This window comes from Monodon monoceros, unplaced genomic scaffold (genome assembly GCF_005190385.1).
Source record: "Monodon monoceros isolate NGI ecotype Baffin Bay Population unplaced genomic scaffold, NGI_Narwhal_1 Super_Scaffold_17, whole genome shotgun sequence".
In the NCBI taxonomy this organism is placed as follows: domain Eukaryota; kingdom Metazoa; phylum Chordata; class Mammalia; order Artiodactyla; family Monodontidae; genus Monodon; species Monodon monoceros.
Window position 1 is genome coordinate 795,910 of NW_021703773.1, and position 14,169 is coordinate 810,078.

The window sequence follows — 14,169 nt, forward strand, 5'->3', positions numbered from 1 at the left end:
CCCCCCGACCCCAGAGGTCCGTTACCCGCGGAGAGCGCGCTCAGCACCTGGAGCAGAGCCCCGCGTGGCCGGCTGCACGGTGCTATGGTATGAGGGTATTGCAGCCTTAAAGTCTGGCTTCTGTGACCGGTGGAAGATGCCCAAATAAAGGGAAATGGCTAACAATGGCCAAGCGTTGAGTCGAGGATGGAGGGTCAGGCTCCTTGGTGGCCCGAGGAGGCAGCCCACCAGGTCAGGGTGCAGGAGGCCCCTGAGGCTCCTGCTTTGCCTTGCCCCATTCACAGTTGCCGGTCAGCCAGCGGCGCCCACCAGCGGAACCAGAATGAGGGGGTGGATGCATTTATGCAGATCCAGTCCAGCTTCTGAAAATGGTCGTAGTCCATGCTACCCGGCCAGAGCAGAAGTTTGGTCAGATGTGTAGGTTCTAAAGCACCCCAATTACTTGGGCATTTTTCTCTTTTATGGATCCTCCCCCCTTAACAGAATGACGCAAAGAAGACAGTCCCTGTGTGCCTATTCTTAATAAACTCCTACCTTCCCTGAACCCGGGGGTCTGATGACTTTGTTGGCAAAGAATCAGGAGTAAAACCAAGTAGGAAATGCTGTTGCTACCTAGGGCTTGACCGCTGGCCTGGTGGCCTTTACCTGGAAAATCAACCAACAGCTCATACATGGAAGAAGGTCAGGATTTTGAGCTGAATCTAAACCCATACCAACGATGCCCAGACATAACTCTTCATAGAAGAGGCAGAGTAGACGGAGATTTGCATGAGCTTACTAGTTAAGGGACGTGGTAATGGACATCTATAATCTGAGGCTCTGTTTCCTCAATTACTGAAAGAGGATAATAATAGCTTGAAGAACTATTATTAGCATGACAAGTTATGTAAGGTTCCTGGCCCATAGTAAATGTTCAATAAAGAGGCATTTCAAAAGTTAGGCAACAGAAACATTTTCATCACAAAGCAAAGTTTTTATTTTTTTCTCCCTGAATTCAACATGTTTTAAGATTTTACTTACAAAGCTGGTCACACCTATTAAATGATCATTCATTCTTCCCACCTTAAATAATCAAAGGCATAATTGTTGGAGACTCTGATCGGCATAAATTAGCCAGTGTTGCCACTTTTGATTTGATAAAGCCCAAAGCAAATCAAATAAAGGTTGACATCGCATTTTGCCAGCCTGTATTTTGTGGATAAATATTTTGTTAGGTTTCTTGAAATATTGGAAATAGAGTATGAATTCGCATTTCTGCTACTCTAGCCCACAGAGATCCCAGGCACCCAGCTCAAAAGATCACAGTTGTGCTCAAGTTTGGTGTCAGAATACACAGACATCCACCTTGTAAAAGTAGGAAGGAGGCACACTGGCCAGGGAGGAGCAACCACTTCGAAAGAGGTATGGGCTGGTCTGTATTTATCCAATGCCATATCCCTCCCTGAACTCTGCCCATGAGCCCCGTATTGTGTTGTGGAAAGAGAGAAAGATAACTTAGGCAAGACATTAGGTACCAGCAGTCAAAAGAAGAAATGAAAAGGAAATGGAAATTCTCTCATGCATGATTCATGCATACAATTAATCCCCACTATTTCTTTTTTGTTGTTGTTGTTTGTTTTTGGTGGTACACGGGCCTCTCACTGCTGTGGCCTCTCCCCTTGCGGAGCACACGCTCCGGACGCGTAGGCTCAGTGGCCATGGCTCAAGGGCCCAGCCGCTCCGCAGCATGTGGGATCTTCCCGGACCGGGGCACAAACCCGTGTCCCCTGCATCGACAGGCAGACTCTCAACCACTGCGCCACCAGGGAAGGCCAATCCCCACTATTTCTGAAGGCCAGTTTGCAGAACCAGATTGTGGATTTTTTTTTTTGGATTTTTTTTTTTGTACAAGAGTGAATATTTATTTAGAATGGAAAAAAACTTTAATACAAATTTCTGAAAGTTGACAAGTTACACGCACACCACCAAATCCAGAAAAATCACATATTTTTATTAATTAACTTCCTAAAATACCTTTACAGTACTTTTCCCCCATGTGTTTTGGCTGCATACTTTTGATCATCTCTTTGGAATGACTTTTTTTAATAGCTTTATTGAGATATAACTCATACACCGCACAACTCACCCATCTAAACTGTACAATTCAATGGGTTTTAGTATATTCACAGAGTTGTGCATTTTATAAAAATATTATCACGCCAAAAAGAAACACTATATTCTTAGCAGTCACTGCTCTTTTCTTTCTAACCCCCTCAGCCCCAAACAACCACTAATCTACTTTCTGTCTCTATGGACTTGCCTATTCTGGACTTTTCATATAAATTAAATCATACACTATGTGGTCTTTTAGTGACTGATTTCTTTCACTTAGCCTAATGTTTTCAGTGCTCATCCGGGACCAGCATATATCAGAACTTCATTCCTTTTGTTGCCAAATAATATTCTACTACCCATTCATCAGCTGATGAACACTTGTGTTGTTTCTACTTTTTGGCTTTTATGAATACTCCTGCTGTAAACACTCCTGTGCAAGTTTTTGTGTGGATGTTATATTCTCATTTCTCTTGGGTAGAATTCGTGGGTCATATGTAACTCTGTTTAATTTTATTGCCAAACTGTGCCTCACAGTGGCTGCACCATCTCGTATTCCCATCAGCAATGTATGAGGGTTCCAATTTCTCCACATCCTAACCAACACTGGTTATTGTCTGTATTTTGATTTTATAGCCGTTCTAATGAGTGTGAAGTGGTAGAATAATTCTGTAACATCATTTCTGATGGGTAGAATAAAAAGTCTTTTCTCCAGCATAGTTGATCAAAAGTTGTTTGGTTTTTTTAATTGACACTTTAGAAAAGTTCCTGTCTCACATTCATTATTGAAAATAACATGTACAATTTTACTGTGTTGTCGAATTTAGGAAGACGTCTCAAGTTTCTTTCATATGTGAGCCGTAGGATATGGGGACATTTCAAGTTACTTAGGCAGTGATTAACATTAAGTGCTCTTAAATTCATCTTTATTAATATTGTGAATTTTATCATTTCATAGATGTCAGTTATTTCATGTCAAAAGAGAAAAAGAAAATTTCTCATTGCGTTCTACGGTTCACTCCTCGTTTTTACCCGAATTCTCAAACAATCCAAGAGTCTTAAAACATGCATTTTTAAAGTTTTTATTTGAAATACACAAACTCTAACCTCTACAATATTTTCAATTAGAAGACCTCTTAACACATTAATCATTTATCTGTTGTATACAAATAACTGGTATATTAGAGTGGAGAACGTTAGCTTATTTATTGTCAAATTCCTAGCTTCTAGCACTGTTCTTGGTCCATAGTAAAGACTCAGTGAATAATTGTTGAGTTGAAATTTGCCCTTATCCAAGGTAGAATTATTCAACTTACATACACAACAAATATTCAACTCAAATATACAACAATCTAAAATCATCTGTCCTTGAATTTCAGTAGCCCAAGGTGAAACTGAAAGGACAGATCTAAGACAAAATTCACCTGGCATGTGACTCTACTGAATACTGAATGGATGCTGGATGGATAAGAGGATTGGGAGACAAGAAGCAAAGAGTAAAAATCTGGTCACTGTGCTGAGGTGATTTCGAAGAGCAGAGAATCAGGGGAAGATCAAGGAGGAATTGACATTGGCTCCCTGTGCTGCATGCACAGAAATGTTAGATCATAGGCTGGACCCAGTTCACCTTTTCCCCAGGATCCAAATAAGTTAGGCTATGTCTGGGAAGAAGAAGAAGAGGAAGGAGAAGGAGAAGAAGAAACACAAATAACAAAGGTTTCAGCTTATTTTTTATTATCTTTCTCATGGATAGCTATTCTTTTATTCATTCATATGACCAATATTTCTTGAACATTTGCATGTATTGTACTAGGTATAGTTCACTGACTTTAGCAGTAAATGAAACATCCCTGTCCTCACGAAGCTTACAGTCTAATGACCTTGGGAAGACAGAAAATATGCAAGATAAGTTAATATTTATAAGACCTGATATGGTGATAAGCATTTTAGAGAAAAATAAAACAAGGAAGAGGGACAAGGAGTTTGGAGTGTGGGTGTGGGGAGTGGATGGTTGCAAAGGGTGTTTGGAGAAGGATGCGCCTGAGAAGGGGAAATCTGAGTGAGGACCTGAAGGAGGAGAGGCGCCAGCCTCACAGACAGACAGGTGAGGAACTGTGAGTGTAGAGGCCCCGAGGGCTCGCCTGGCGTGTTCGGGCCACAGCAAAGATGTCAGTGTGCCAAGAGCCGAGTGAGGACGGGTGACGGCAGGAGGTGTGGTGTGTGGGGTCTTACAGGCCACTGAGAGGATCTGGGCTTTTAAGTGACTTTGGAAGCTTTTGAGCAGAGGAGTAGCGGGATCTGATTTCTCTTTTACCAGGATCACCTTGTATGGGGTGTCGGAAACAGGGAAGTGAATTAGGAGGCTAATGCAACAATCCAAGCAGACGAGGGTGGCATAGGCCAGGGTGGAAGCAAAGGAGGTAGTGAGAATTGTTCAGATTCTGTCGTATTTTGAAGGCTGAGCTGACAGGATTTTCTGATCAATGGAGGGTGGAAAAGAAAGAGAGTCAAGGATGACTCCAAGTGTTTGGGGGAGAACTGCTTGAAAGATGGAGTTGGGAAACTGAGCTGGGAAGAACCTGCAGGGGAGCAGGACTAGGCGGGGGACGTCAGCGCTCAGCTGTGGACATGGTGAGTTGCAGGCATCTTTCAGACACCCAGTGGTAGTGCTGCATAAGCAGTTGGAGATCAGAATTCAGGGAAGAGGTTGGTGCTGGAGCTATAAATTTGGAAGTTAGAGTAGAAGTGGTATTTACACCCATGAAATGAGATGAGATCACCAAAGAGGCGGATAAAGAGAAAGAGAAAGTCCAAGGCAACACTAAGAAGTTAGGGGGATGAGTAAGAACCAGCAGAGGAGGTTGAAAAAATAGGAGGAGAGCAGGTAGATGCTCTTAATGGAATATTGTCAGGTTATTTTTACATGAAAGTTTTTCCTCTCTAAAGTTTTCAGTTAGCATTTTCTCTATTCTGCTGTCTCCCTACACCCTACAATCATCACTTCTCTTTTTATCAACACGTTCATTCTATCATTTTCAAGAAGAATGGAAGAGAGTGTTTATACCTATAGTTCTAGCAATTTCTCAGTTTGTCTCAAGCTAATTTGTTATGCCTGACCTAGTTACTAATATTTGTTTACTATTTTTTGCAAAAATAATTACTTCTAGAATTCACTAAAAAAGATATTTAATTAATATATAGGTTTCCAGGCTGATAGAAATTGTTTTTTAATTAATTTGTATTTAATTTCTGTATTTTTTGTTACAAAAGAAGTGTCAACCACAGCTTCTTGGAATTATACCAAGAAAAATCGAATGGAATGACTATATACATTAGAACCAGGATGTTGAATAAGTTCCATTCCTGGTATAACCAAAACTGTCCTCCACAATCATCTCATTCGGTGGGGGAAACTCTTCCCTGTCATTAAATGAAAATTTGGCAGGCCCAGAAATTGTTCAGCTCACTCTAGACACAGGGTCAGTTCAGTAATTAAACTACCCCATCCTGGAAAGCCCAAACTTGACCTGACATCAGATCTTCTTCCCTGCTTAGCTGGAAGTGTGCTATGGGAAGGAGAGTGTAGGTGACAACCTCTGCTCCTGTTCCACAGCCCTAAGTACCCACTGGGACACCTCCTCTTCTTACTGATACTCTCCAGCCCACCCCAATGGATAGACCACAGGAAGGTAGACCCCAGGCCAACTCTCTTGCATGTGGCCCACGTCTGGTCCACAAGAACACTCATGGCCCTTGCTCAGCAACTCTGGAAGTGCAAGCTAATCCCAACCACACAGCAGGGGATCTCAGGCCCTGCCCCTAGAGCACTCAACTCTCTCTCCCACTGAGCTTCCTGGAAAGCAACAGTCTCCATTAGCTTTCTGGGGCATGAGTGAGGCCACTATCCTCAGTGTTTTCCAGCTACAGGGAACAACTTCAAATTTCTCCAACAAGTCTCTTTGAAGTCCCTTTATGAGTCTTGGGGTCATAGAGTAGAACCTCCCACCTTCCCCTAATGGGGAGTAGAACCAGGCGACAGCTCTAGTCACCATGTCCTCCCAATCTCCTCACACTCACTTCTTTTTACAGCTTTGATCTAACTATGGGATCCAAGATTGTGGAGCAGGATCTCAGGACCATTTCCTTAAAAATCTGTACATGGGGTGGAGGTCTGTTTCACATTCACTTTGTACACTTTCATATCTAATGCATTGACACCTCAGTAGAACCTGAGACAGAAAGAGCCCCATTCTACCTACCATCCTCTTACCTTTCTTGACTTGAAAGAGTCAAAGCATTTTTTTCTTGCTATAAATACATGTGCACATATATTTACATGGACATTTAAGTATATACATTACATAGTGTACCTCTGGATATAGCCTTAATCACCTCCACTGTAGATTTATATGTTTGAAGGTGATGACTGAAAGACTGGTACCCTTGTGGACAGAAATCACTGAAAAATTTCTCCATCTACACCTAGCCCAATTCACCACGACCACATTGTGCATATTGGGACACTTCATATTACCTATTCCTCATACCCAACCTGTCCAACTTGATAACTACTAGCCATATGTAGCCATTTAAATGTAAAAGAATTAAATTAAATTAAAACCCAGTTTCTGAGCCTGACTACTATATTTAGACAGTGCAGTCATAGAAAACCTTTCCATCATTGCAGAGTTCTGCTGGACAGCACGGCCTCACAAGGGCTTTGGCACATAGGAGGCACTGAATGGCAAGTGAAAGTTTGGTCCAAAGATACTGTTACCAGAAGGGGGACCCAGAATTGGGCTCTTGTCTAACACCCAGAAATGAATTGTCCGAGGAGACACACTTACTGACAAAGCAAAAGACTTTGTTGGGAAGGGACACCCAGGTGGAGAGCAGCAGGGTAGGGGAACCCAGTAGAACTGCTCTGTCATGTGGCTTGCAGTCTCAGGTTTTATGGTGATGGGGGTTAGCTTTGGGGGTTGTCTCTGGCCAGTCATCTTGCTTGTGCCCATATTTGGTCTGACTCACTGTCCTTCCTGATGGTATGTGCATCTCTTAGCCAAGACGGTTTCCAGCACGAGGGTTTCTGGGAGGTCGGCAGGACATATTACGGGCTGGCATCTCCTCCCTCCTTTTGGCCCCTCCCGAATTCTCCAGGTTGGTTTTAGGTGGCAGCACCATGTTCCTTATCAGGACCTCCTATTGTGAGACAACTCATGCAAGTGGTTATTATCGTGCCTGGCCAAGGTGAGTGGTTTCGGCCAACGGTTCCCTAACAATACCATATGATTGCCCTGGTTTATTTTTCTGAGAATATAAAGCTTTTTAGTACAGTACTAAGTACTGACTCAACCATCAAGAACAAAAACCAAGGTACATAGGTATAGCTGCTTTTCTATTTCACACTTGAAAACCTATCTGCATCCCCCTACTCCACTAGAAAATGCTTTACTGTCCAAATAATTACTGAAAATATTTGGGGGACAGTCCCTATTTCCCTCAAAAAACAAATTACTTTTTCAGAATTATTCCAGTGAAAAGGAATTGTTTCAAAAGCAGTGTTTGTATTGAAGGGGGATTCCATGTAAAAACTACTTTGCTGAAATAAGCATTTCACGTATAATATTTTTCCAGAGTAGAAATGACCTATGAAAATTACCAATGCCTGAGTGTGTTCACATTGTAAAAGTACTCTGGTGTTCAAAAGCAGTCTTTATTGTCACAATCCTCACAATCTTTCTGGCAAGGCTTTAGTGATAATGGCAAATCCCAGAAGCTGAATCTGTAAATGTTCTGAATTGTGACCCCAAGAAACTCAGACCAGACTAGCCTTCAGGTGCAGAGACGACCACACCTTCTTTATTTACTTCCTTTTTTTCTCCTGCCCAAGGCACATTGCCCAGCACAGAGGAGTTGCCCATCAAATGTTCCCTGAATGCATAGATGAATGAATTCTCTCTCCTTATTTTGGGAGGGACTAGCATGTGGTTTAGGGATTCCTTTGATTTCAGTGGCTCTACAGAGAGAAATGTTGGTGAACACTGTCAACAAAGCAGGTAAGAGAACTTCCAATAGAACTCTCATCTCAAAAGATCTGCTTTAGGAACTCTTACATTTGAAAATTTCTGTAACTGTGTTCATGAAAGGAGAGAAATCTACCCGTTCTCTCTCCATTTCCCATTAAAGACCCTCATTCTGGACACATCTGCTGAATTACCTGCAAGAGTTGACAAGTTCCTGGGGCTGAATTCTGACCGAGTGGCTCTTTTCAAGTCACCTTACTTCTGAACTCTGTGAGCCCAGCTATTTCGGCCCTATTGATTCATATAAATCCACAATCAGGAACCCTGGAGAAAAGGGTTTCTTTCCTTCAAAATCAGCTTTACTGATGGATAGTTTACATACTGTAAAACTCACCAATGTTATTGCTGTGGTACTGTGATTTATAATAAGAAATATACTTGGTCTTCCTTCTGCTCCTGACACAGAGATCCTGAAGGTCTCGAAATTCCTAAGTGGTGAGAGCAAAAGCGTCTTTTGTTATGTTGATGGCATGACTTTAGAACCTCACCTGAGGGTGGGGGCTGGTTGCAAGGAGAACCAACCCTGTGGTTAAAGGGCTAGAACCTGGGCTTCCCTGGTGGCGCAGTGGTTGAGAGTCCCGTTGCCATGTAGGGGATACGGGTTCGTGCCCCGGTCTGGGAGGATCCCGCATGCTGCGGAGCGGCTGGGTCCGTGAGCCATGGCCGCTGAACCTGCGCGTCTGGAGCCTGTGCTCCGCAATGGGAGAGACCACAACAGAGAGAGGCCCGCGTACCGCAAAAAAAAAAGCTCTAGAACTTTCAGTCCCAACCCCTTGACCTCTGGGAAGGGGAGAGGGGCTGGAGGTTGAATTGATGCCAATTGCCAGTGATTTAATCAACTGTGCCTATGTAATGAAGCCTCCTTAAAAAAAACAAAAGGATGAGGTTCTGGGTTGGAGAACACAAGGAACACAATCTTGCCTTTCGTTCCTTAAGGATGAGCCCTTAATCTGTCGGCTTTGATGGTATCTCCAGGTAGATAGTGTCACAATTGACTTGAACTGTAGGACACCCAGCTGGCACTGGGGAACTGCTTAGTGGTGTGGGGAAAAACCCACAGACGTTGGAACTGGTGATAAGAATTGTTAAGTTCAGAGTTCAGTGAGCTTTGGCAAATGTATCTAGTTCTGTAAATCACCACTACAATCAAGATATTTCACACCAGGGCTTCCCTGGTGGAACAGTGGTTAAGAATCCGTCTGCCAATGCAGGGGACACAGGTTCGATCCCTGGTCCGGGAAGATCCCACATGCAGCGGAGCAACTAAGCCCGTGTGCCACAACTACTGAGCATGTGCTCTAAAGCCCGCGAGCCACAACTACTGAGCCCACGTGCCACAACTACTGAAGCCTGTGCGCCTAGAGCCTGTGCTCTGCAACGAGAGAAGCCACCGCAATGAGAAGCCTGCGCACCGCAACGAAGAGTAGCCCCCACTCACCCGAACTAGAGTAAACCCGCGCAGCAACGAAGACCCAACATAGCCAAAAATAAAATAAATTAAAAAAAAAAGACATTTCACACCTTCTCTCCCCACAAATTTCCATGCCCCTTTGCAGTCAACCCCTCCCTCCAGACCCTGGATCCTAACAACTACTAACTCGCTTTTCTCTCCGATGTAGTTTTCCCTTTTCTAGAATCCCACATAAATGTAATCATGCAGTATGAAATCTTTTGTTTTCTGCCTGCGTTCACATAGATTCATGCATGTTTTTATATGGATCTGTAGTTTTTCCTCTTTGTTGTTTAGTAGTGTCCCATTATATGGATATATCAATATAATTTGTTTATTCACCAGGTGATGGACATTTGGGTTGTGTCCAGTTTTTGGCTATTACAAAGAAAATGTTATGAACTTCGATATTCAAGTTTTTGTGTATAGTGCATATGTTTTTTTCTTGGATAAATATCCAGAAGCGATATTTCTGGGTCATATGGTTAATGTATGTTTATTTTTTTTTTAACGCAAAACAGTTTTCCAAAGTGGCCATATTATTTTGCTTTCCCATCTGCAATGTTTGAGAGTTCCAGTATTCTACATTGTTGCCAACACTTGATATTATCAGTTTTTTAAAATTTTTGGCCTTTTGTGTACGTAGAGTGGTATCTCATTGTAGTTTGACTAGCATTTCTTAATGATAAATAATAATTGAGCATCCTGTCATGTGCTTATTTTCAATTCGTATGTCTTCTTTTGTAAAGTGTCTATTTAAATCTTTTGCCCATTTTCTAAAATGGAATCTTTTTGTCTTCTTTTTATTAAGTTGTAAGAATTCTTTATATATCCTGAATCCAAGTTCTATATCAGATAGGTATTTTGTAAATACATATTTATAAATGTATTTGTATTTGTAAATACATATAATTTTCTACCTGTTTTTGGCTTGTCTTTTCAATTTCTTAAGTGTCTTTGAAGAGCAAGAGTTTTTAATTTAAAAATCCAATCTGCCACTTTTTCTGTTATGGTTTGTGTTTTTTTGTTTCCTAAGAAATCTTTGCCTAATATAATGTCACAAAGATTTTCTCCTATGTTTGCTTCTAGAAGTTTTATAATTTTAACTCTTATGTTTACATTACAACTGAATTTTTTTATGTGGTATGAGTTAAAAGTCAAGGTTCCTTTCTTCCTACATGGATAGCCAATTGTTCTAAAACCATTCTTGAAAAGATTACCCTTTCCTCATATAATTATCGTGTTGAAAATCAATTGAGCATATATGTGTGGGTCTATTTTTGAACTCTCTTCTATTGCATTGATCTTACCAATTTAAAAAAAATTTTGGCCTTTTGTGTATGCTAACTAAATAAGAGTGGAAGATAAAACCATGAGTAAAAGTCTCAGTGTCATAGAGGGGACTAGGAGGAACACTAGAGATGATGTAACCCGACCTCTTTGCCTTACAGGTGGGGAAACCCTTTACAGACTCTTGGCACAGCTTGAAAGACACTTATTTGAGTACCGTCGTCATAATATTTTACTTTATAAATGTCCTAGGTGGACACGTGCCATGATCTGCTCTATTTTGGAGCAATGATCACCTTCTAGGGGGGCCTTCCTGCTGCTCAGCGTGACTTGGGGATGGATGCTCAGGCCACTGGACCCCAGATGGGGGGGACCACTGGAGGAGGCCAACCTGGGGGCAGTGGGTCCTATCTGGGCCCTTCACTCCGGCCACTGTCTTCACTTGTCAAATGAGTTACAAATAAAATGCTTTAAGATTTGTAGAGCAATTTAATATTTTAAAAAAATCAACATTTCATCCTCTTACACTAACCCCAAACACACACCCACCCACCTCAGAAATGAGACGTGGTTTTATCTATCCCTTATGTTTATTTGTTAAATATAATGTTTAGAAACAAAATTGAAAGCCAAGTTGATTTCTTTCGTAATTTAAGCTATATTAACCTGCTACTGATTTTTTTCAGATGAAAAATATTTCCAAAAAAGGTTAGTAATTTGTAGTTGATGGATATTCAACATTAATGTCAGACTGTAGAACTTGCCTCTCATTTCGTTATGAATATAAGTTGAATATGCACATATTACAGTTGAAGAACTTCTGAAACTTTTAACAATAAGAAGGAGGGCTACTTTAATGCTCTAAATTTTGTCATTTGGTTAAAATGTCACGTAGTTGTCACACACACAAAACAACAGGACATCTTCAAATCCATTTTGTTCAGAAAAAAAGACTTTGTATGTGATTTCTGAAAGTTATTTAATAGCTAAAGATACACAATCATCATATTTTTGGATATGAGATTGGTTTCTCATTTAATTTTTTTCTTCTTTGTGGTTTTCTATAGAAACTGCCCATACTAGTTTATATTGCTGATGCTGTTATGGTGCTTTTATAGTAAATGATTGATTCTAGAATGGTTATCCGTAAAAGGACATTTTTCTTTTCTCTTTTAGAATATATTTTGTTTTTCAAACCTTAATTTTTATTTCTTCTAAGGAGTAGGGTTTCTATTGCATCTAAAGAATCTATGTAGACATAGGGTTTAAAAGTGAGAATCAGGACAGATTTTAAACCTCTTCTTTCTTGCTCTCCTTCTCCTTCTGTCTCCTTTCTACCTGTACTGCTTACACCCAGCCCTGCACCCTTGCCTTGGTGACCTCCCTAGGATTTATTTTCTTTCCTTTTCCCTGAGCTCCCTCTCAGCCTCGCTGTAAAGTTCTCAGTCTATCCCTAGTCTTCTCAGCCTGTTGTCATAGTGACAACCACACTCCCAGGAGTAGCAGTCTCATGAGTGGTTGGGATGGACCTGACACCAGGTCCCACAAACAAGCCTGTAACTGTGTGGACTTCAGCGGCTCTGGGCAGACGTTTAGCAGCTAGGCCAGAGCTGTCACCATACGGTGTTGTTAGAGAGAAAAAAAGAAAAACGAGAAAGAAGCCCACACTGTTAAAAACCTAGGCTGGGGGGAGCGGCTAGCGGGCACCGGGCGGCCGAGTGGCAGAATGAAGACCAACGACCTGGCAGCAGCCCCCGGGGATGCTCTGGGCATGGCCTCGGGACCCCCACAGCAGAACAGCCAGAAGGCAGAGGAGAACCCCAGCCTCCTGGACGCACTCCTCCGCGACTTCCCAGCCCCGCTGGGCCCGGAGAGCCCGTTGCCATGGAAGGTCCGAGGTACAATGCTGATCCAGGAGGAGGTGGAAGGCGAGCTAGCTGAGCTGGCCATGGGCTTCCTGAACAGCAGGAGCGCTCGGCCGCCACTTGCTGCCTGCCTGGCTACTGCGGACGAACCTTTCTGAGTTGCGGAAGTTGCCGGAGCAGGTGGAGGAGGATCGCGATGAGGAGGAGGAGGCGCCTGTGAACCTGCTGGACGCTGCGGGCCTGGTGCGGAGCCTCTTTGACCAGCTCTGGGAAGTGTGCAGCCAGTGGCAGAAGCAGGTGCCCGTGGCTGTCTGGGTCCCGCAGCGGCAGTGGCTTGTCTCCGTGCATGCCATCCGTAATGCGCGCCTCAGGATGGAGGACCAGCACGTGTGCCTCCCAGCCTTCAACCTGCTCTTTGGCCTATCGGACTCCGTGGACGGCGCCTACTTTGCCGTGTTCGATGGGCACGGAGGGGTGGACGCCGCGGGGTACGCGTCTGTGCACATGCACGCTGTTGCTGCCCACCAGCCGGAGATGCCCACTGACCCCGCGGGGGCCCTGCGAGCAGCCTTCCGCTGCACCGATGATATGTTCCTCTGGAAAGCCCGGCGAGAGTACAGATAAAAGCTACGTTTACACTGTACCCTCATCTATAAGCGTGCAGCAGAATTACGTCTAAAACAACACATGTACGGTAAAAAACACCTTATTGCTAAAAAATGCTAGCCGTCATCTGAGCCTTCCAGTCGTGATCTTTTTGCAGTAGGAACATCAAAGATGACTGCTCACAGATCATCACGACAGAGAATAATAATAATGAAAAAGTTTGAAATATCGCAGGAGTTACCAAAATGCGGCACAGAGACAGGAAGTGAGCAAATGCTGTTGGAAAAATGGTGCCAATAAACTTGCTCGGCGCAGGGTTGCCACAAACCTTCAATTTGTGAAAAACGCACCATCTGCGAAGGGCAATAAAGCGAAGCAGCAACACAAGGTCCACCTGACCCTCCCCACCCTCCAAACACCTCCCACGGGGAAGGTGTCACTAGGCTGCTGGTGTCGGCAGTTAGCGCGATGAGGCGCGTTTGTTTCTGAAAGAAGAAAGGACGCATTGGTCCCTCTGTGACCTTACCGCCCACTGAACCTCACCTCGGAACCTCGGGGGTCCTCCTAGCAGGGTGGATACTAAGATCGTGTCCATTTCTGAGATCGGGAAACAGGCCCAGAGAGCTGAGGCCTGGCCCAGTCGACAAGGCAGGAGGAGACGCGGGGTGGGGGGTTAGGCACCATCATCAGATGCTCAGAGCACAGACCTCACCAGAATTAACAAGGCTGCATTTGAATCTGAACAGAAAACCTTCCAGGTCTAAGACTGTAAGCTGGGAGCCCC

General features: G+C 43.3%; 1 protein-coding gene and 1 pseudogene across 3 annotated transcripts in view; one reads left to right on the plus strand and one right to left on the minus strand.

The window, feature by feature from the left end:
- Positions 1-14,169, minus strand: part of PSD3 (pleckstrin and Sec7 domain containing 3) — a 565,580-nt gene that overhangs the window by 498,203 nt on the left and 53,208 nt on the right. The gene's annotated exons all lie outside the window — the stretch shown is intronic.
- On the plus strand, positions 12,641-13,403 carry LOC114897531 (annotated as a pseudogene).